The 24192-nt window shown below is 36.5% G+C and overlaps 1 long non-coding RNA gene across 2 annotated transcripts in view; it reads right to left on the reverse strand.

Moving 5' to 3' along the window:
* LOC147828926 (uncharacterized) overlaps positions 1–24192 on the reverse strand; it is a 214815-nt gene that overhangs the window by 138532 nt on the left and 52091 nt on the right. For both annotated transcript variants that reach the window (XR_015449934.1, XR_015449935.1), the window contains exon 2: positions 4775–4833. This is a non-coding gene — a long non-coding RNA (uncharacterized LOC147828926). The remainder of the gene's footprint in view (positions 1–4774; positions 4834–24192) is intronic.

The following is a 24192-nucleotide window of genomic DNA, read 5'->3' on the forward strand; positions in this document are numbered from 1 at the left end:
ATGGCTCTTGTCTGTGGGGAGCCCAGACAACGCTGTATTTCTTTGCAGTTCCTAAAATGTACAATTTTATTCTCTGCTGCACCTCCCCCAAGCCCCTCCCTCCTTCCCCTCCTCTCTCATCATTTCCTCTTCAGCGCGGAAGTGCTGCGAGCCTCCATCATGCCTGACTCCTGCATCAGTGCTCTTGCTTTTTCCTCCATGTTCCACTACAAATGAGGAACCACTTCCTGCGACATTTCTACAGAGCTCCTCCATTCCAAACACAGAGGGAACAGCTCCCACTGGGTTTGTGCAGACACAGCCTCACATGGACCCACAAGAGAGAAGGCTTAAGTTCAGATGTGGTCTCTATTTTAGTCCTGTGACTCAGACATGTCACTTGTCTCCTAGGGACTTACATGGGCCAACTTCCAAGAGTTATTCAAATTATTTACAATAGTTGCTATTTCTAATGTTTGGTAACGTATAACAAATTTTTGACACTTTTGTCAAAAACTCTAATTTCCCTTGGCTGTGATATTTTTCCCAATGGATTCTGCGTATTTTGAGTTGCAAGAGCTATAACTAAGTTTCTTGGAAGAATTACTACCTTCTCTCTAGCAACTGCTACATACTCCCAGAATATTTGCCGAATGAGAAAATAAATAGGTGTGACATCAATATTTTGACATTAAACAAGTTATACAAAAGTGAGGTATTATTTTTCATTTATCCCTTAAATAATTCTGGAGTGTTCACTGTGTGCCAGGCAGAGGTACCAGGTCTGAATAGCAGTCATTACTGAGTACTCCGAGAAGAGTTTCAGTAACTACAGTCAAGCAGGCAGTAGGATAAAGATCCACGTAGGAAGCAGGAATTTCGCCTTGGCTTTATGAGCTACATGATGGTTAGAAGTGCAAGAAACATTCAAAATCTAATATTTAATTAATAAATTCGGGTACCCAAATGAGCCATCTCTCCTCTGCCTATTTTCTTTTACTCTCTGATGGATAAGTCCATATTAATTCTTATTCTTACAGAGTCAGATTAAATCAAGAGTAACACCTATGTATGTATTGAACCCTTAATTTGTGAATATCACCACTTGTTTCAAATGAAAGAAGGGTTTAACTTTTCAGAATTTTGTCAGTGATTCTAAGAGGGCAAATTGCTGTTTCTCTAGAAAATGTTGACTCAAACTGAACAGGATTAATTAAATTTAACTCTCCGAAATGTATTATAATTGTACTAAATACTGGGTCACATTCTAAAGGCCATATTAAATTGATTTAAATATCACTGCTCTCCTCAAAGAGTTCAAATTTAGTAAAAGAGGTAAGGCATGCATACAAATTTTCTGTTATAATCATGGAAAACATATATCATAAGAAAGGAGTTAATTTATACATTGTCAAATATGCAGAGAGAAATCGCCATTATTGTAAATGGATCATAATGACAGACTCACAAGGTGTTAAAATTGCCTCTGGAGCCTTGAAATAATTAACAAAATGTCTCCAGTGGAAAATCAGTCATTTCCTAGCTATTACCCAAGCCTTTGCCACTTAGACTCCACGAATTATCTCAGAGGCTTTTGTGTAGTAACAATGATTCATCTTGTACTTTATGTAGTTTTTTCTGGAACTATTGTTTGTATCTATAAATACAGTCTGTACAGACTCAGCTTTTCAATGAAATATTAATGTTGTGTGCGCATAGAAATGCTTTCATTTACCTGTCTTTGCGTGCTGATTCTTGTATTTTAAAAGCAGCTTGCAGTGGAGCAGTTTGTTCCCCTCATGGTGTGAGAAGGGCTTCTCACTCACATGGCATGGAAGCATAATAGCTAACCAGTTTTTATTTTAGCCTGAAGGATCATAGACCTGGCCCCTGGGATTTATGCAGTCGTTTAATCCTCAAGCTAAGTGAAATGTGTATTGTCAGACTTGCTTTACTATTCTTTCAAATGAAAGTTTAATCAACTTGACATTTACAGTAGAGAATGTCTTCGTCAAAGTACTGCCTTAGTATACAGCAACCTCTATCCAGAAGAAACTAGGAAAATGTGGAATGAAAAATGTAAGTTTGAGTATCAAATTAAATGTGAAGAACAGTTTTGCAAGGCAGAGAGATAGCTTCTCCTGATTTAGACTCTGCTTTTTCCTCCACAGAATTTTAGGTTTTATGGGGAAGAAAAAAAGACCCTTCAGTCAAGTAAGTTTGGGGAGCTTTTGGGTCAAACATAAGAAAAAATGTGCAGAACTTTTCAGAATTTTTAGTATATTAATAGACAAAGTGAATGTCTTTAAAGCAAATATATTATGCAGCCTTCCAGAACTTTTATGATCACAGAAACTTACTTCTTTCAGGAAGCAACTTTTGAGCTAAGACATGAGAGATGTCTTAGCACCAAGGAACTCTGCTTGAGTGGGTTTTTTTACCTTGCCATTTTCACACTAATTTTTCCTTTTTCCTTCCTCATACAGCTTCTTAAAATTTCTTTTAAAATCATTTTTTAAAGCTTCCATTTTAAAATTTAATGGGTAAAATCCAGAAATCTGATATACCAACAAAGCTCTAGTGAGTGGGTTTTCATGATTTTGGTTATAGTATTGTTATAAGATAGGATTTTATTATGTAACAAATAGTTCATGAATTATGTGAACCATGTGATCTCACTTGTATGAGATCCTGGAGGAATCACACTCATACAGAAAGCTGAGTGGTGGTTGTGGTGGCTGTCAATTAGAGGAGGAGGAAAATGAGGAGTTGTTTAATGGACATAAAGGTTTACTTTTGCAAGATGAGAAGGTTTCTGATGTGAATATACTTAATAGCACTGAACTGTACACATAAGAATGGTTAAGGTAGTAAATTTTATGTTACATGTACTTTCCACAATTAAATGCAATTTCCAATATTTTATTAAATTTCATTAAACTAAAGATTAAAAATGAACTGAATATTTAATATTATTTGTCTCTCTATGAATAAAGAAAACTGGACTGATACAGACAAAAATCTAGTTGTTTAGAATTGTAATCTAAAGCTTTCAAAATATTTTCCTTAATTAAGAAGCAACTGTGATGGTTGATAGATTGTGTCAACTTGAGAAGTTTGCTTAAGAGAACCCCAAGTAAAAGGACTCATCAATTCCACACCCTAGGGTGTGGAGGACCCACCCTAGGCAGGCTCAGGCCTGGAAGGTATAAAGGGGGAATGAGGAAGGACAGATGTGCTTCCGTTCCTTTGAAAGAACTCTCTGGTCTTCACCTCAGAAATCATTTCCAGGCTTCCAGTGCAGACTCTTCCACTTCCGGAGGGGATCCTTCAGCCTTCTTTCCAGCATGGACTCTTCAGCCTTCCATCAAAGACCCATTGGCCTCCTGATATGGACTTGCGAAGAACATTGTATTGAGCTCCAGACGTTCCATTGAATCCATCAGTCTCCAGTGTGCAGACAGAGCCTCTGCACTCTTCTTCATCCGACTCTGTGGGTGGCCACTGTAAGCCAATCTTGTAAATTCTTATACACTTGTATATCTTGTGTTATACCTGTTTCTTTAGTAAATACTGACTGTTACAGCAACTGACAGTGCAAATATTTAGTGCTCTTTTGAAATTTCAAAATTGTATGAATCTTGAAATCAAAGGTATTTCAAAATTTCAAACTAGTTTATCTCTCCCAGAATATATATATTCAAATTCTTATTGAGATTTTTGTATCTATATATTAGCTGTATATTTCTAAATTAACTTCTATACTTCTATTACATGAATTGAGAAATTTCTCCCTAAATTTTAACTGTTGGTTCTCTAAACTTCCATATCTGTGCTGTTATGTAATTTCCTACATAACTGTTCTCTGGCTAGATCTATTTTTAAAAATTTGTCACTATTTAGACAGAAGATGTACCCTGTAATGGGGAAAATATGTCTCTACACTTTTCTTTCTTTCTCAGTTCTGCTCTAGCGCACCATTGGCTTTCTTGTTCCATATATGTGGTATTTATTAAAAGCATAATTTAGGAATTTAAGGGCACATGTGAAGTAAGCACAAACCCCACACAGCGTTCATTACTCATGTATAGCAGTATTAGAAAAACACAGTATGTATAGCAGCACAGATCCCTTTTCCTGTCAAGAGCATTTGCTGTCTGCCCCACTTTTATCCAGCCCTGGGCAAGTGCTCCAGGGGAGTAGATGTGGGGCTTTTGATTAATAGATGACAACAGAAACCCTAATATTCCTGCCACATGATCAATTCCATGTTGAATGAACTAAGATTATGTTCCTTGTGCACAGAGAGAGTGGTAAATACATTCAGTGAGGTGGTAATTGAGGAGTAGTAGGAATTCGAGGTGAGAATTACAGGCACACTTGCCATTTCTGTTCAGAAAGGAGTCTCAGAAGCTATTTGTGGGATTAGGAGAGGAAGCTGGGGTGGGATGGGGTATTCACAGGGTCAACATTTCAGGAACAAGATGAGACAGGGAAAAGGGTAACTGAAGATGAGACTAGAACAACAAAAAGGACCAATTTAACGGAATGGAAATCTTCCCTGGAGAGAACAAAAATGTCTTCCTCATGACCAGAATTAAAATCTCTCTCATGAGCTCCAGTGTGATTAGAAATGTGTATAGCACTGAAAAGGATAAATGATCAACATCTAGATGTGACATGATTTATATTTTCTTATGCAAACCATATCGACATGGAGACTGAAGTTGGTGGTCAGACTGCCTGGATGTATAAATAGGGAAGCAGAAAATCCTATGTGTGCCCATGTTATTACCTCAGTCTGGAATCTTCAGAATCTGCCTGGAACGAGTCCCATGTGGGTGACGATGGTACCTGTGAAGAAGGAGAGAAGGAGCCTCAATGTTAGCCCTGACCCCAACAGTCCTAAAAGTGTACAAAATACCACAGAGATTTCATCAAGGTAATGCAAAGAGGGAGTCTGTGAAGAAGTCAGGAGAAGCAGACCTGCCTTTTGACAGTGCAGGACAAGAGTAATTGTGAGAGCTCTCGAGATGTCTCACAGCCATCAACACCTCAATGCACACTGTTCTCATTCCCTTCTGTTTCACAGAGCAGTCAGTAACAGAACCCTGAAATAAAAACAGCATATGATTCCCTAATTCTTAGTTAGAGAAAAGAGAAAGCTAAGGGATTGTATCCTAGTTACACATATAGTCTTGAACAAAAGCTGAAGAGAAAGGAAAGAATCCACCACCGCCCTTCACTCTGAGATTAATTTGAAGGCACCAAAAGAGATCCCACATCAATACTGATGGTCACAGTGACAGTTCCAGACTTTCATATTTATTATTTTTTGGTTGAATTCCTACAATGAGACTATAATTGAGTCATTTCTACTGAATATCCAGATGTAACAAGTATAATTTGATAAAATGAGTTGTAAAACGAAAGAGAAGATAATCTTTTAATGATTCCCCCCCTCCCCGCACCCCATAAGGCAAAAAGAGAGGAAGATCCCAAGCCTGGTTACTAAGCCCCACACCTCCTACACAGTAAATCATTTGAATAAGAGTTGTGCCTGGAGAAGTTTAAAAAGACACCCTATTTAAGTCTAGGAAACACCATTAAATATGGTGCCTGGACTCAGTGTCACAGAGCCCAGCCTCGATTCTTTTCTCCCATAAACCTTTGTTTCCACATCAGTGATGACACAAGGTTAAATGTCATCATTATTTTCTTCTGTTTATACAGTTACAGCTTATTCTACTTTACAGCTTCCTACGAGGCCATCTTTTCATGTCAGTTCCCACACTGCGTGATGTGGAAGGTCTGACTCCACAGACTCCTGGTTTGCTGTTTTAAAATCAGTTTTCTCAATGACTCAGTTGCAGATGATCCTCAGTTCTTACTTTGACAAACACTGATGTCTTTCCCCTTCCTGCCTCCCTGATGAAGTCTTAGACAGATCCTGTCTGCGCTGATTTCTTCCTCTATCTAAAGTGGTGGATTGACTTCTGATTTGGCTCTGAGTCGTTATCTTCTGGCATTGTTTATTTCATGTGGTTATGTCTACATGAAACACTCCTAGGAGGAACAATATGTCTTAAATGGCTGTAATGTATAATAAGCACTGAATAATTTCAGCATGAGATGTCCCGGTAAGAGCTATTAGTGGCAGCAGATGGGTTACTTACATCCTCGAAGATGACTGGAGCAAGATGACTTGAGTGAAAGGAAAAGCTTCACACGAAGGAAGCATTAGTACACAGCAGTGTTGGAGCCCTTTTTCTGGGCCCCTTCATAAACCCAGGAGTCCATTGGTACCCAGTGTGGATGGACACCCCAGACACTGCATTCCCTGGGGGGCACTCTGTCCTTTCTCCAGTGTTAGTTGAGTTTTCCCATACTCTAGACTGTAGTGTACTCAAGTACACATGGATATTTATTTGATCATGTGATGTCTAAGAGTCCTCCTGGTGCTATCAAGTCTGGAACTTGACTTGTATCAGGCAAAAAGACCAAGTAGAGAAGAAACAGTGGTATTACCCAAATAAAGAACTTCTTGGCTATGAACTTCAGTTCCTTTGTTCTCAGCTTTCATTTCCTCATTTCAAGCCACTTCTTCATTTGAAAAAATCTTGTCACATATTTTCTCCACTGTTGTAAGTCCCTAATAATTAGAGTAATGCTATTTTGGTGTCAGGTACACTTATTCTGACCCTATATATGGGCGTGTTGAGGCTTTTTAGAACACTGACACTCCTTTCCACCTTCTTGTAGAAAGTTTCTTCTTTGAAGTTTTTTATATCTAGGAATCTTCCTGAGGGATTGTTTTATCTTCCTGTCTTCTTTTTGCCAATATTATCTTTAAAACCTTTTTCCACTTCATCTCCCAAGTTATTTTTCCTTTCTATTGCTCTGTAAAATGTGTATTTTAGAATATAACCATATTATACCAGTCCCCAGGCTCCTTCCACCCCTAAAAGCATGTACAGTTTTATACCAAAGTCAATTCCTATGAGTCTAGTTGATATTTAGGTATTATTTACTTATATTTACTTTTATAATGGGTATGATAATAGACAAAAAGATTGCTTTTCAAATATTCCTTATAATTTCTACTGCAATATTTAAGAATTATATCTCTTTTCTATTATTTATAACATAATTTTCAATGTTTCAAATGTTTATTGTACTTAGTTTTGCTAAATAGTACCACCTTTTGTTATTTAGGCAAAGTAACAACAAAAGTTAAGAAAAAAATAAAAATAAAAGTATTAATCAAAATTCTTTCAATTTACAATAAAAGTTTTCATTCATGCAAGTTGAATTACGATCATAGTATATGCCATTTTATAATGCTTTCTGCTTACTAATACTACTGCTTACTAATACTATTTTAATTTTAAAATCATGATTATAATTTTAAAAAATTATAATCATAATTTTTAAAAAGTTGTATGTTTCTTTCATTTATCATGACATTTCCCTCCATTTTTCACATTAAATTTTGTTTTCTATTTCCTTATTTTTTTTGATACTGCTATAATTATCTTCATGAAAATGCCTTTTTTTTCCACTTTAAAATTATTTCCTTTGGAATAAAATAGCTAAACCAAAAGGTCACACATTTGGGGCCCCCCCCACACACACCCCCTGGTACCAGGGATCAAATTCAGGACCTTGCGCTAGCCAAGGAAGGCACGCAGCAACACTGAGCTACATCCCTGCCCCATTTGGGGGTTTTGCTAAAAATTTATCACTGTTTTCCAAAATGTATTTGTGTCACTTTAAATTGCCATTCTCACATAAGTTCACTAAATACAACATTTATGAAGTGAGTGCCATTCACTTTTTTCAAAGGTATATATCACAAAATGCATTTTTTACCATTTTACACGTATAATTAATAACATTTAGTACGCTTCTAACGTTTTGAAGCCTTCACTGTTGTCCATGTCTGTAACTTTTCATGCACCTCAAACAGAAGCTCTATACCCACTGAACGGGCCACTCCTTGTGTCCCTCGCTTCTGCCCCAGGTAATCTCTGCCTCTGGAGATCTGTTCTGGGCATCGCCCTCAGTGGGCTCAAACAATATCTGTTTGTTTTTGATGGCTTATTTCACTTAGCAAAATGTTTTTAAGGTTCATCCAAGTCCTAGTACACATCAGAATTTCATTTGTAAGGCAAAATAAAACTGTACTGTACATTTGTCCCATATTTAAGCTATGCATTTATCCATGGATATTTGGTGTTTTTATGTTCTAATTATTGTGAATAATGCAGTTATGAATGTTCGTGTGCCAGTATCTGAGTATTTGAGGCCTCACTTCCAAATCTTGAAAGGTATACTCAAAAAACTAGGATTAGAAATCCCATTTGACCCAGCTACTCCTCTGCTGGGTATCTTCCCCCCAAAATGCAAAGAATCATATCACAGCGATATATGTCCACCCATGTTTATAGTGGCACAATTTGTAACAGCTAAAGCTTGGAAACAGCCCAAGTGCCCATCAGCTGAAAACTAGATAGAGAAAATGTGGTTTTAAAAAAATAAAATGGAGTACTACTCAGCCATAAAGAATGAGAAACTAGAGTTCATTTATAGCTAAATGGATGCATACTGAGGCCATACTCTTAAGTGAAATAAACAGGACACACTGAATAGTCTCTCTGGTGTGAGAAACTAAAACTGTAAATAAGGATCAAAATGCATAACTGATAATGTGAAATAGGAAGAAAAGGTCTAAAGGGGAAGGGGAACTGGAAGGGAAAGGAAAAAATATAAGAAAAGGAAAAAATGGAAAAAAAGTCTTTGTAAATAGGGAGGGGTGGAGGGGTTGCAGGGAGGGCAGGGGAAGGGGGGAAAAATAACCAAAATGCATCATGTAAAGGTACAAGCTCCCAATGTTGAACATAACTGTATTGTATACCTAAAATGTACCAATAAACGTAATGAAAAAATCTTTTGAAGTTTATACCAAGAAACAAAATTGCTGGATCATATGGCAATTCTGTTTAACTTTTGAAGAATGCCATCTTTGTAATGGTTTTTTTAAAAGCTCTGATTTTCTCTTTCTCTTTTTTTTTTTTTGCTGTGTTTGAATATAATGTTCATTTTTTCTAAAGTTTGAATATTTTCCTCATTTACATTGCTTTATATTGCATCTCCTATAAATCATCAGTTTGTGTCCTCCACCCATTTATTGATTAGAAAGAAAGTAGCGAAAACACATAACAGCTCTTTATTTCTCTTCCTATTCTTATTATTCCTTTTTCTTTCTACTGGAGCAAGGATGAGAACTGAATAGGAAACAAGAGAGTGGCTCTAGATTATAACATAGGAAGGAAGGAAAGAATTGCAGGGAAAAATAAGAGTTAACTCAGGGCAAATAATCGTTTCAGAGGCTCAACTTTGGCCCCCTGCTATGAGAACCTGAGTGCTTAATACAGAAATGCAAACTACTGACAACAAGGTAAAACCTTCTCATCTCCTGAAACCTCACAGAGTGTGACATCTATAGCAGGCAATAGCAGAGCTGTTCAGATTGAACTCAGCACATGTGTTCTCCTCTTATCCTCCCTATGGTCCCTATGATACCAGCCAGGAATGCCAGGATTCTGCAGGACAACTGATTTAAAGGAAAACAGCCACCATACATCATCGTAATATGTGCCCAGGAGAAAATGGTTGACAGTGGCTGAAATAACATCTCTCTCTGGGAATTTTAGCTGGAATAGGAATCAAAGAAACTGAACCCCTATGGAGGAATTTCATAAATCAGTGTCTGGGAGAGCTGGAGGGGCAGCAAAGTGGTGGCAGGCAAAGAACCAACTCAATTGCTCTAAAATCTCGTCATGTGTCCTGTCACCTCCTCCCTGGATGAAGGGATGGCCACAGATAACTTCTTGTGAGGCATCATTGTCACAAGATCCTTGATACTCCTTTAGGAGCCCTCTTCCCATAAATTAATCCTACTTTTACCAGATAGAATGCCTTATGTATACAACTAATATTAAATATACCCCCAAAACGATTTCCAAAAGACTGAGAGTAAAATTTGAATGCAGTGATGGCAGATTAGAAGAACATAAGGTTTTTCTCTAAGTCAATGAAACCAGGCTACCATACTGAAAGAGAAATGGCACGTGATGATTATGCAGTGTCAGAGGCCTCACAGAGGCTTGTTTGTACTCTCAGCCAAAGAACCGAGAGTTCCGCAATGTCACTGAAGAATAAAATGTCATCTGCTGGAATTAATAGCTGATAAATTTAGAGCAAGTGGAAGAAACTATTACTTTGTGCCACATTTAGCCAACCTGTGAAACCCACTGCCACAGGAGGCAGCGAAGTTGAGCACTGTAGTTGGATTTAAGTGAATAACGTTATGACTAATAAATGCCTGTTCCAACTCTTCATGCTAAGATAAAAGACGTAATCAAAGTGCTTATTTCAGGGTGCAGGCCAACTGCTGCAGGGATCAGAACCAGGAACCGCTCCTTTGCAAACACCAATGTATAATTAGCCATGGAGAACATGAGGCCCATTTGCACCTCCCTGCCAGTGCTGGGCACTGTCCATGGGGAAGTGATGCCCTGCAAGCAGCCCAGGAGAAGGCTGCTTTGGAATCACGTGTGGAAGGACTGTAGAAGGACAGGTGCCAAGATGCATGAGCACAGCAGGCAAGGAAGTGAACTCAAGTCAAGTTTTCTCCTCCCCTCAGCAATCTGCTCCATCACCTCAAGTATTTTCATGCTGGGCTCCATCCTGCTGACTAAAATCACTGCTGGGCCACTGGCTGCTCCCCTTCCTGAGAACCCAGCTCCTTCAGGTTTACTCTGTGCTCCTACTTTCAGCAGAGGAGATTCTCTGAGCGTCTTCTCAGAGTTGCCACACATTTGCCCACTCTCATCTGGGCTGGACCACAAAGAAATGGGAAGAATCCCCAAACACTTTCCTTTTAGGCCAGTGTTCAAAGCTCCAAAGATTTGTGAGTCCAGGCAGTGATATGAGTATAGCAGCCCAAGTACAAGAATATTTAACCTCTAGATATATTATCAAACAAGCTGAAAGCCTGTAATTATAACACTCTGGGAGGCTGAGGCAGGAGGATCTCGAGTTTGGGCTCATCTTGGGCAACTGAGCAATTTAGTGAGATCCTTCCTCAAAATAAAAAGTACAAAGGAGTCCTGGCTTCAGTCTCCAGGAAAGCAAGCACTTTAAGAAGAAAGAGAAAAAAATATATAATCCAATATTCTTTAGTCACACTCAATTAGAACTAAATTAGAAAAGCATTGAATAGTATAAACATGCAACAATGTAAACATGTATTTTAGATTATATATTAAATCTAAACTAAAAAGATTGACTGGGAACTTTATAGTTCAACTCTTCTGGTTTAGAAATAGAAAAATTTAATTTTTTAACAACATGTACTATACTTTGTATTTCTCTTTTAAATGGACACTACAAAATTTAGCCTTGAATCCTCTGAGAACAATATTTAGTTTTATTCCATTTTATAATGGAGAACAGCTGTCCCCAAATATAGGTGTTTCCAAACATAGTTTGATATTATATTTAGAGTAACTACTCACAAGACACTGAAGAAATCTAATTTTCCAACATGTCACATTGTGCTTTCAGTATATTATATGGCTATGATTGTTTAATAAAGTTTTATTCATTCTATTAGTATTGAGAGTCAAAGTGAAAAATGAGTTTATTTTCAATAAAAGTCTGAAGTTAGAGAACTTGGTGTGCAATTGAGTCTTCACTTGCACAATTGGGGAATTCCCATAAAGGCTAATTCTGAAAACTGACTCTAGTTCAAGTTTGGTAGGGTTTCCTTTGCCAGAAAAACAATTTTTCTAAAATACATATAATAAAAATATGTTTTTAAAGTTTTAATAAGCTCTCTTGTATTTAAAAAGTAATAAATGACTCATTTTATAGTAGCATTTCCTTATTTGCTTCCAGAATAAAATTCCACCTGAATTTCTGTCCTTTCATTTGTTAAAATTTTCATCACGTGTTGTTTTTCTATGGTTTGCTCATAATGATGTCTTAAAATTGCATTCTTTAGACAAAGACGAGTTCAAACACGAAAGGTTGTCTCGAATTCCACAAAGAACTTTTCTCTGTCCCACTCTGAATTATACTGAATTATATTGCCCTCTCCACTGTCACCTCCTTTTCTGCTTGGCCAGAGACATGGAACACCAACCACTTCTCACCTCTTGCAAAACCCACAGCATAACTATGAAGAAAAGCAGGAGCTGACCCTCACTCTCTGTGCTGGACTCATAAACGAAGACAAGGCTTGCAAACCAAGAGGACATGTTCTGAGGAGACCGGCCATTACACCCATAGCTGTGGCCGGCTACTGCCCTGGAAGACTGAGGCCCAGTGCTGCTAGAACATCTGGATGTTTCTAGATTCCAGATGCCCAGGTTTTCTCCCATTTTAAATGTAATCAACTAATTAAACATTTAAAATATAACACACACCACTACATACCCACTGGCATGGCTAGGACTCAAAAGACAAGCAGTAATGAATTTTGGTGAGAATAAAGAGAAACTGGAATCCTTCTAACAGTTGCTGGTACAAATACAAAATAGTATAGTCCCGTTGGAAAACAACTTGGCAATTTTTTAAAAAGTAAAAAATAAACAACATACAGCTGAACAATTAGAGTCCCAGGAATTTGCCCAGGAGAAATGAAAACATTTGTCCACACAATATTTTGCACAATATCACAAAAGTGTAGAACAGGATTATTCATGACAGCCCTAAATGAAAACACTTCAAATGTCCATCAACTGGTGAGTTAGTAAACAAAATGTACTATATCCATATAATGGAATATTACACAACCATAAGAGGAATATGCCACGAAATGAGTAAACCATAAATCATTATGCTAAGTGGAAACAAGCCAGATGCAAAAGACTATATATGTCTTCATTTATATGAAATATTCAGAATGGGCAAATGTAGTGATATAGCAAGTAGGTCAGTAGTTGCTGAGGGCTTGAAGGGGTAGGGGAGCAAGAGGAAAACGTAGAATGAACGTGGGAAGTTGAGGCAGGAAGACTGCCAATTTCAAGGCCAGCCTGGGCAACTTAGTGAGATCCTGTCTCAACATAAAACATAAAGAGGGTTAGAGACAGAGCTCAGCAGTAGAATGCTTGCCTAGCATGTGTGAAGCCCTGGATTTAACCCCCATACTACCACCAAAAAAAAAAAAAGTGGAGAATGATGGAAATGGGTAGGGAATTTCTATCTGAGATGCTAAACATGCCATAAAATATTCTGGCAATATTATGGCAGGGTTCTGTGAATATACTGAATACCATTACATTGTATACTTTAAAAGGGTGAATATTTTCATATGTGAATTTCTCAATAAATTTTTTAAAGTGAAGAATGGAGCAGAAAATTGGAAGTGGAGCTTCAAGACAGGGAACAAGAAAAAACAGAATCTTTTGGATGGAGGAAAGGAGGCAAGAAAGCTGAGTGTTACATTTTTGGGTCTGGGGATCAGAGGCAAGGACTGCATTTTGTGGACTGAATGGCTGAGGGCTTTGTTCCTGAGTCCACCTCAAGCTGAGTATGTGGAGGAATTGGAAGGTGAGGCTTTTTAGCAACATCAGGGATCCAGCAACAATGTCAATGCCAGTGACCATTCACCACTAATCACACTTCCTCTAGTTTCCTGGATTTTCATGATCACATGGAAGCAGGGAAGGGTCTTCAATTATTATGGAAATCATATGTTCCATCACCAATGCAAGTAGGATCTCTGATTAAATTGGATTTGGAGGAATGTTGCAAAACAGGTGGCTGAAGAAAGCAGGTCTCATATTCATTGTCTTCCTCCTCATTCATGTAGCACTATGACATTTGGGGAGACTGATCCCCAGTGAATAACATAAGTCAGTCAGAAAAAACCCACCTTCTTCGCCAAAGGACAGACCTGCCTCCCACAAAGTGTTCTGCTCTGTGCTGTCGTGGCTCTGGAAAAGTTATACCAGGTTCAAACAAAATGCCTGTTTCCTATAAGAAGCTTTTCCTTTTTACCTCAAAGCACATTAAATAAACAACAGAAATGATAGTAGAAACATTAAATAATACAAGCAATAAATAACAGATGTAATATGTTTGATATAATAGTTCTAGGCCAAGTTCTGCTCACCTCTTCACTGAACACAACATTTTTTAGTCAGAAATTTCATATGAATCAAATCAGAAGCATTCACAATGTTTTGGTCCACCCAAAACAATTGACTCTACTTATGTATGCCAAAACAAAGAGATAAAAGAGTTGGCAGCTTCGACAACTCTTGGTCTGTTGTGAGCACATACCACTTTCACATATTTCAAAGCATTCGCTTGTTTAATGCTTTTAATTCACCCGAAAAGTACTTTTTGTATGCTACAACCCTAAAGTACAATTTGGCTGCGAGAGTACCTGAGTCCTAAAAGGTTAAATAATTGATGAGGAAAGTTGCATAGAAAAAAGAAAAATAAACATACTGTATTCTATTCTGTGTATAAATGTGTATCATTTACTCTTAAATTATTGAAATTCAAAATTAGTCATGGGTGTTCATCGGTATTGACATTTGCTGTTAAATTAATGGAATTATTGGAATTAATGTAAATTTATTTGCATTGCTGAATTACTGTATAAATTATCACATATCTTAAGTCAGAATTAAATGCATCACAATTTTTCTTTTTAAATGAACATAAATTTTTTTTTCTTGTAGCAACAGGGATTTAGGGAGGAATTAGTCATTAAACACCCATGGGTGTTAGGAACTCAGGACTAAGGCAATCAGATCATGACATTTCTCTTATTGGATTTGGTTCAGTGGTTGCCCTTTGGGAAAAGTTTGACGCTCTTTTTATGGTTAGGGAAGGGAGTGTCTCTCTCTACCTATCTGTATATGAAGTATGTAGTTTTATGAGTAATTGGAGCCATTTGTGGCCATGTCGGGGAGTTGGCTTTGGACTGAAGCTGACATAAAAGGTAGAGGGACAAACAGAAGTATTCTGCTTCTCACATATAATTTGTATGCTGAATGAAACGAAACAAAAAAAAAATCACTGTATTTCTGGAGTTTCTAATTATGTCTCTGTTATTTAGGGCAAACTGATCTGGGTTTTTTATAAACTGCAACAAAAAGTGTCATAAATTGGGTCTTCAGTTTCCAGAAGTATGGCAGACTACATGTGCAGAAATCCCTTCTGGAACAAGAAAAATAATACAAAGCAAGTATTTTTAGAAATCTTTTTCAGAAAATAGCTGGGCTGGACATAAAGAACTGGAACTAGGAGACAATGAGAAAGGGTGATTTCATGAGGAGTGGCTGAGCCCTAACCCTGCTCCAGCTAACACAATCTCGGAGGGTACCTGCCAGTTATTAGAGCCTCTGGTGTGAGTTTCACTGGCCGTGTATTTGAGAAACAGAAGCCAAAGCTGGGTGCCAAAGAAGAACAGAAGGTAGGACCAGACACATTTGCATGAAGCCAGAATCCCTTGCCACACAATACCCACCATGGGTAAGAAAACAAATGGGACCCACAGAAGAAAAGGTGCCTGTCGCAATCTTCCCTTTGGATGGAGTGGAAAAAAATAAAAATGTTTCCTTTGAATGGTCTTCACCATAAGCCATATTTGCATGAGTTTGCCACTAAAATTTATATTGCCTAGAAAAACCTAAATGAAACTGAGGGTGTTTTGCTTTTCTTCTCTTATTTGTGGTTGTGGGGACCAGACTCAGGGCCTGTGTGTGCCAGGTAAGTGCTTACCACTGAGCAACACTCCCATCCCTGAAAAATTGAATTGAAAGCAAGCCCCAGGCTGGTAGCTGGCCCAGGTACTAGGTTAGGAAGAAATGCACTTTAAATACAGGCCTTAAAGAATCCCTATAGCTAAAAATACAAAGATCATAAAATCACAGTAAAAATGATGAACACATATGGCAATAAACACCCACGAAGAGAAATCAGCACAAATAACTGCCGCAGTGGCTGCACATTAATAACTCCACAGTTCAAACCTTTGGGATCACAGGGACATCTTTGTAGGGACGGAAACTTACGGTCTAAAGCAATTACATTAGAAAATAAGCAGGGGTAGGGATTTAGCTCAGCCATGCTGCCACTTGCCTCTCAAGTACAAGGTTCTGAGTTTGATCCCTGGTACAAAAAGAAAAAGAAAAGAAGCAAAACTCAAAACCAAACACCTAAGCATTTATCTTAAGACATTATCATAAGACAAAAAGAAGAGCAAAATAAATGCACAAAGTGTAGAGGGAGCAAAATAATAAAGACAGGAGCAGAAAAAATGAAGTAAAAAAATCACACTTTTGGATCAACGAAACTGAAAGCAGTGCTTTAAATGAAACTAATGAGATTGAAAAACAGGCAATGTTGATTCAGGAAACAGAAGGCAGCACAGAATATTAAAAATGCAAAAAGTGTATAGTTGGGAGACAGAAGAGATCAAAAAGGGTAGAATGAACCAAATACTTTTAAAAGTTACCAAAACTGGCCCAAATTGGTCAAGAAATAAAAATCAGAATGGTTATCAGCATCTATGATTCTTTCCCAAGGAAAACAAGCACCCCAGATGGTTTCCCGGGAGAATTTAAGGCACAGTTCAAAGAAAGGTAACTCCAAACCTGAACTTTCAACTAGTGCAATTGAAGGGAGGACTTTCCAGTTCAGATGTATGTCTCATTTCTTTTGTTATCAAAGGTAAATACTAAAAAGAAGGAAAAATCAGAATAATCTTACTAATGCAGGGGTCAAAAATTCTAAAAAAGGAAAAAGCAAACTGAATTAACTCATATGTATAAGGTGTAATTGAAACATACAGTACTTAATTTTTAAAAATTTATTATAGTAAATAACATGTTGCCTCAAAATACTCTGCCTGGCTTTGTACACACATTGATATTCTGAATCAATTCAACACATTTACTCTTCACAATCATTTTGACTGTGAGGAAGAGCCAGGAGGTACACGGTGCCAGATTCAGTGAATAAGAAGTCTGAAGACTTACCGTAATGATTTTATCAGCCTGCCTACTCATTGGATGGCACTAGGCAGCAGCATTCACTGCATTTTTTTAATCACATCTTGTAAAAACATGAAAGGAAGATTAATGGCAACATGTCATTTACAAAAATAAATTTTTAAAACTTAAACATTCCCCTTATATTTTGATCACACCTCATCAAAAGTTAATAAACACTGAGTTGGATACATTCTAGAAATGTTAAGTTAATTTCACATTTTAAAATGATGTAATACATTGTTATATATAAAAGGAGGAAAGTACAATTTTAATAAGTACAGAATAAACAGCTGATAACATTTAATTTTGATACCAATTCTTAATGAACAAGTTATTAATAGGAATTTCTTCAGAGTGAAAAAGTACGTACAGGGGCCAGGGATTAGCTCAGGGGTGCCACTGCCTGCCTTGCAAGCGCAAGGTCCCAAGTTCGATCCATGGTACGAAAAAAAAAAGTATGTACAGAAAATTTGTAGCAAACACGATAATTAATGGTGCATCACTATAGCCATCCCCAATATAAATATTGCTATTCCACTTGGACTAAATATCATAGCCAATACCATAAGAGGAAAAAACAAAAGCTATGAGTTGAATTATCTACAATATGGAAAACCTGAAGGAATTCTGCCCCAAATATTGTAACTAACCAGATACGTTATGTAAAGAAATAGTGAATAAAACTAAGTTTTAGCAAAATTACCAGTTCCAAGATTAATAAGCAAAAATTAGTGAAATTTTTGTAAATCAACAACAGCTAGAAAATACAAATTTAAAAATATACTATCTATAACAGTTTTCCTTAGATCTCAGAAAGAAATTTCTAACAGAAAGTACATAAAAACATGCTTTTTGCTCATTTGGTTGGCTTTTGTTTTGGTCATTTTAAGCTTATTCCCTAAAACCAAACAGTCATTATTTCAGTGGCATTTCACCTAAGAGTAAAGGCAAAATTAGTCCTTTTTAAACAAATCTTCAATCAATCTTTTTTTAAAACTTCACTTTGTAGTTTACTTCCAGAATTACTGAGGTCAAGAATCCATGAACTTTTGCAGATTCTGCAATATAGATTAGTGAGCTTCTGAACTTTCCCACTGACAGCTTATACAGCTTTCTTGGATCTGCTAACTCAGTTACCACTGAGCCATCTACCCCTCAGATCCCACTGTCTCCTGCTCTTTTCCCTGTGTCCCCAAGGGCTTACCCTCCACTATCCCTGTACTCCCGTGTGAGAGACTTTCTGGGAGAACTACAGGTAAATATATGAGTTCAGTTCATCGTTTTTAGCAGAGGCCCCCCTCTAATTTTCTAGAAGAAAATCCAGTAGGCATTCACCTTGAAATTGAGTAAATCAGGTGTTTATTTGGTAACTAAAGACAGACTTTTTTTTTTTTTTTTTTTTTTTTTTTTGCAGCAGCAGGTAGATGATTCCTGGAAACTAATCAGTGAGCAGCAATCAGATTAATTGGCCGAGCTTGGTTGCCATGAGTATTTAACTTGGGTTGAGGATACTACCAGTGCCTGAGCCAGAGTCAAGTGTGACAAATGGCCTCAGGCAGATACCAAAATGTTGTTCTTTGGGACCTAATTAGATAGATGTGACCTTCCTCTTAAAAGTAGGGTAAGGAAATCCAAGGTGCCCTATATGCTCCCTCAAAAGCAGAACATGGATGCACTTATAAGGCCAAAATAAACCAGGCATGACAGCACTGATTTACACCCCTCCTTCTTCCTGTGACTGAGACAAAACCAAATAATGTAAATGGCATGCCTTTTAGATCCTCCTCCACCCTTTTCAGCTGATGTTTGATATGTACTGTTTGCCTCTGCTATTTTTTTTTTCAGGTCTTTCATATTACACATGTACCTCAAGGTAATTGTTCAAAATTAACAGTTTTAGAAATACTTTTTAATGATGATTTTTAAAGATAATAGTTATAAGAACTTTACTAATTTAGGCTATGGAACTGAATCTCCAGCTGAACAAAACTTACACTCTAATTTCTTTTAAAACTTGTAATTCAGTGCAAAATCAAATCTTTCATCTTTAGATCTTCTGCCTAGTTTTCAAATTCCTAGAGATCAATCTAATCCTCTAAGATTTTTCTCTCCTTTAACACGTTCCTTCTCAGAATCTCAAACCATGGACTTTTTCTCAGAAACTGAGGGCCCCAAAACAAATCTTGAACATTTTAAATGGGGACAAGTGATTGATACAGTGACTACTAATCTAGGAAGATAGAATTTTTATTTTCTAAATTACAAGGTCCCCGTGTCCTTGGAAAATATCTTCATCTCAGCTTTTCTTCCATTAGTGAATAGTGATTATAATTAGTAAATAGAACTGATCTTCAGAAGTATATTTATTTTTGCAAGTAAAGGAGTACATTTAGGAAGAAAAAGTAAAGATATCAGTATTTATTTACTATTCCCAGTTTTTGATACTTGAGTACTGAAATATTACTCTCCCCAAAAGGAATAAAATTAGAGACAGGAAAGGAGAGAAAGAGGAAAGTGAATCACAGTATAGACAATGTGAAGTGACTTTTTTAGAGGAAAATGAATACAAGGAATTTTTTTTAAAAGTTCCTACCCAAATAAGTGATGTAGAAAAATTTATGAATTATATTAAACAGGCCTAACAGAAAGACTAAGCAATATTTTTTTTTTAAAAAAAAGAAACCATTATCTCAGTTGGAGAAAATGAGAAGTAGGATATTTGTTTCATAGGAATAATTATTTTAAACAAGCTCAATAAAAGATATTTTTCACTGTTCAGAGAAGAAAAGATACGCTATGCTACTATATTTATACTGTAAAAAACCATTCTTGGCATTTTTATTGAACCTGCATTTATTTTAAACATAACTTTCTGATGTTTCTCCCAACTTCTAAAACAAATTACTCTCCTCAGTGGTCTCATAGGACTTTGAAATTATTTTTCATATAGTATTAATAGTTAACATTTTCAGTGTTATTTTTCCCCTGAGAATGTAAGTTTTTCGGGGGAGAAAAAAAACACATGACATTCTTTTTACCTAAGAGCAGGGGTCCATAATATGAATAAAAAATATTTTTTACTTCTTTTCATTAATTGTTGGCTTAAGGTGGACATTTAACTTGCATAGTTTACTATAATGCCTCTTTACACTCATTATTTAACTGAGATATAATCTGTTCCTCAAATTCTAATTAAATTGCACAGAGTATATAGTGTAAAAAAATAGAAATGACCACCTCCCTTGCAAGCGAAAGGTCCTGAGTTTAATCCCCAGTACCAAAAAAGAAAGAAAAAAGAAATGATATCCATCTTGATTTGGTAATATTCTGTATATAGATCTAGAATTCTTGATTAGTATGTTACTGTAACAATGCTAAGTATTTCAATGTAATAAAAAAAATCATCCATCTCTCACTCCAAGTTGTTTCTACTTCACTGGCTAGTTTTTAAATTTTTAGATAAATCTGGTCTGATCATCAGACCAGAAACTTGTACCAAACTTTCAAGACACAGTTGACACATACAAAAAACAAAAAACCTTTCTACATAAAAAGAATAACATTTGTCTTTTTTAAATTTTATTTTGTTTTGAAATTCTATTTCACTTGAGAGAGAAAAAAGGTAAATGACATACACTTCCAACCACAAAGTGTTAAGGTATGGATCTTAAGATTTCATCTGGTTCTGGTTTTGAGAACCCTGCCACTAACTGTGTGCCTTTGTTCATAATGTTTAGTTTTTCTTACACCAAAAAATATAGAGGTCTAAGTATAGCCAACTACATTTCTGATACTTCTCCAGTGCTACTATCATATAACCAAGACTTTTTTCTATTTCTGTAATCAAAACACTTGGGATGAAGTTCAATCCTGACCTATCCCATAAAGAATTCTATTCTACACCAAGTACTAATGCAAGGAGGGTCTATTGTACATGTATTCATAACCACAAGTCAAACCTGAAGAGTTGGAAATTTGGTTGATATAAAACAGCTTTGAGCTGGTGTAGGTTAACATTAAAAGGATTAGACTTGCTTTGACATGGGCTGACTTACAAAAATTAGATTTAATGTTAATAGCTGGAATGCTCAAGAAGTATAGAGTAAGAGAGACAAATGGAATTAAATTAGAGCAAGTGGGTGTTAAAGGTATGTTGGAATTATTTTCAATTCAGTTTAGAAATGTTTCAGTCAATAGCTCTTTAAAAGTAAAGTTGGCATCAATTTACATAGATGATTACAAAATGTAGGAAAAATGCCTTGGGTGGAAATTTCCATCTTTAAAGATAAGTATTGTGCCACTGGAAACATTTTTTTAGAAAAATGACGAATCCTGGAGCCTTTTAAGCACTTTTCAGCTTCACAGCACTTGAAAAACATGCTAATATTTAAAAATCAAGATCTTTTAAGTCTCAGGAGGCAGATTTATTCTTTCTTTGAGCATATTGGCTAGAAAATTAACTTTACAGGTCTGAACAGCACAGGGTAAGCTTTACAATGCTTTCTGATGGCAGAAATGGGGTACACCTCAAGGTATATTTGGTAAGCTGCAAGTAGTTGATAAATACTAGGACTAAGTATCCACAGATTCTCTTCCACCTATATCTCTGTGCTCTGTAGAGCACCTACATCAGAGTAACTAGGTGTCAGGACTTATTCAAAATGCAAACTTTGGTCTTCATCGCAGACCCACTGATTCTCATGTATACCAAAGTTTGAGAGGCACAAACCTATTTTCTGACCACTCTCAATATCCTGTAGGTCAGATTACTCATTTTATACCTAATAATAAAGCAATTGTTAACTATTGTCCATAATAGCTTGCCAAGGGCAGTTAAATATCAGTTTGTTAACACAACGCCTTTAAAAATGTTTATTTTCACTTTTCATCACTACCTTCTTGAAGACTGATAAGCATAAAGATTCAGCTGTCTTAATCTTTTGATGCACATAAACGAACAATCCTTTGATACACCTAAGCTATGTGCATCAAACAAAAATAATTATGTTTTCTAGAACTGAAAGTCTCTCGTACTTTTAATTCCTCACTCTAATCTCCTGAATTTTATATATTCCTCTACCTATAAGCTTTCCAATCTATAGTTTATATCTTATACTACTACTCTTTAAAATTCTACAAAATTATATTTCACTGATTCTGAGATGCACACTTTTTATATTTCACATGGCAGAAATCAGGATTGTCTTAAAATTAATGTCTTTTAATGGAACATAGTTGCTTTATTCTTCTAAATAGTAACACTAAGCAACTACAAAGGAACTCACCTATTGTATTTAAAGCTGGTAAAATATATACTTAGCACATAAATCATTTGCTTATGAGAAGTAAAAATTTTTCAATAAATTTCTATTTTTAAATCTTTCAGGGAAATAAATATAGGAGACACAACATCTTATTTCATAAGTGATTCTAGGAAATAGACTATAAATTTAGTGTGTGTCTATCTTTTCCCTTCATTCCTGAACCTCTGACTATGAATTATTCATCTTCAGAAATTAAAATGACTAGAAGTTTGTTTCAAATCACTCAGCCAGCTTCTCTGTGGGCTAAGGAATGTTGGAAGTACTTCTATGTTGGAAGTACTTAAAAGACAGGTATCCACAGAACTAGGAAGTAAAGTGATTCTTGGTAAATCAATTAGTTAAAATGAACATGAAAAGGAAGAAAGTAGCCTTTGGTAGAAGTCACCTATTCCAAAAGATGATTTAAGTCATCCTGGTTGGGAAACTTTGCCAACAGACAAGTCAAAGTGACTAGATAGATATTAATCACAGAGGAAAAGGACCAGAGCAGAAGTCTTACCTCTGATAACTGGAAATCTGTTGACATAACCAAAGTTTTCTATAACTGGATACCTTCTTAGGAGGTGAAATGAAAGAACTCTATAAAAGGGAGCTCTACATGCAAAAGTTTGGAGAGTTTCTCCCTTGTGGAATAGACACTCTGAATCTGGAAGACTTGAACATAGTTATATACTATAGAATGACCTTTCAGTCAGTGACAGACCCCATGTACAACAATGGTCCCATAAGATTATAATGAAGTTGAAAAGTCCTACCACTTGGTAATGTTGTATCCAACTATAGTAGCTAGTTTCTGATTGCTGGGACAAAAGAGCATGCACCCACACATGTGTGCGTGCACGCACGCACGTACACACACACACACACACACAAATATGAAACTGACGCACACAACTTGGAGAAAAGGTTTATTTTGGCTCATGTTTTCAGAGGTTTCAGTCCATGGTCAGCTGGCTCCAAGTCAGAAACATCATAATAGAAGAGCATGGTGAAGAAAAGCTGCTCAACTCCTGGCATTCAGGTACCAGACAGCAAGAGAAGACCAAAAAAGAAAGTAGCCAGTGACCAGATATAGTCTCCAAGGTCACAGCCCTATGACCCACCCAGACACATACAGAAATGTACTTTATTATTCACTTAGGCATCTTTCAAGCCAATCAAATTGACGATCAAGATTAATATAAGTCCACCCATTGTCAACTTAACATCAAAGCATCTCCTTAAACCATACTTAACCGACAAATAGAGACAATAACAAGGTCACAATCCTGCCTACCATGATGTACTTATCCTATATACAACCAGAAATGTACTAATTCCTTTCCCAAAATCTCGACAGTCCCAGGATCACTCAAAAGTTCAAGTCCAGTGATTAGAATGAATAATCGATAATGCAAAATAGGAAGAAAAGGTCCAAAGGGGTAGGGGTAGTGGGAGGGGCAGGGGAAAGGAAAGGGAAAGGAAAAATGATGAGAAATGGAAAAAATGGAAATAAAGACTTTGTAAATAGGGAAGGATGGAGGGGGTGAAGGGAGGGCTAGGAATGGGGAAAAAAATAAGAACCAAGATGCATTATGTAAAGGTACAATTCCCAATGAGAAATGTAATTGTGTTGTATACCTACAATGTACCAATAAAAGAATTTAATTAAAAAAAAAAAAGTTCAAGTCCAAAGTCTCTTCTAAAACTTAAGGTAAACTCATAGCTGTGTGTACCAGTAAAAAAAGAAAAATTAAGTTACATATTCCCAGTTACAATGGTATAAAGTAAACATTCCCATTTTAAATGGGAGGAAAGAGTGCACAGAA

Source organism: Heterocephalus glaber, unplaced genomic scaffold, assembly GCF_053883595.1.
Source record: "Heterocephalus glaber isolate CG9 unplaced genomic scaffold, H.glaber_assembly_v1.0 deba00000818, whole genome shotgun sequence".
In the NCBI taxonomy this organism is placed as follows: domain Eukaryota; kingdom Metazoa; phylum Chordata; class Mammalia; order Rodentia; family Bathyergidae; genus Heterocephalus; species Heterocephalus glaber.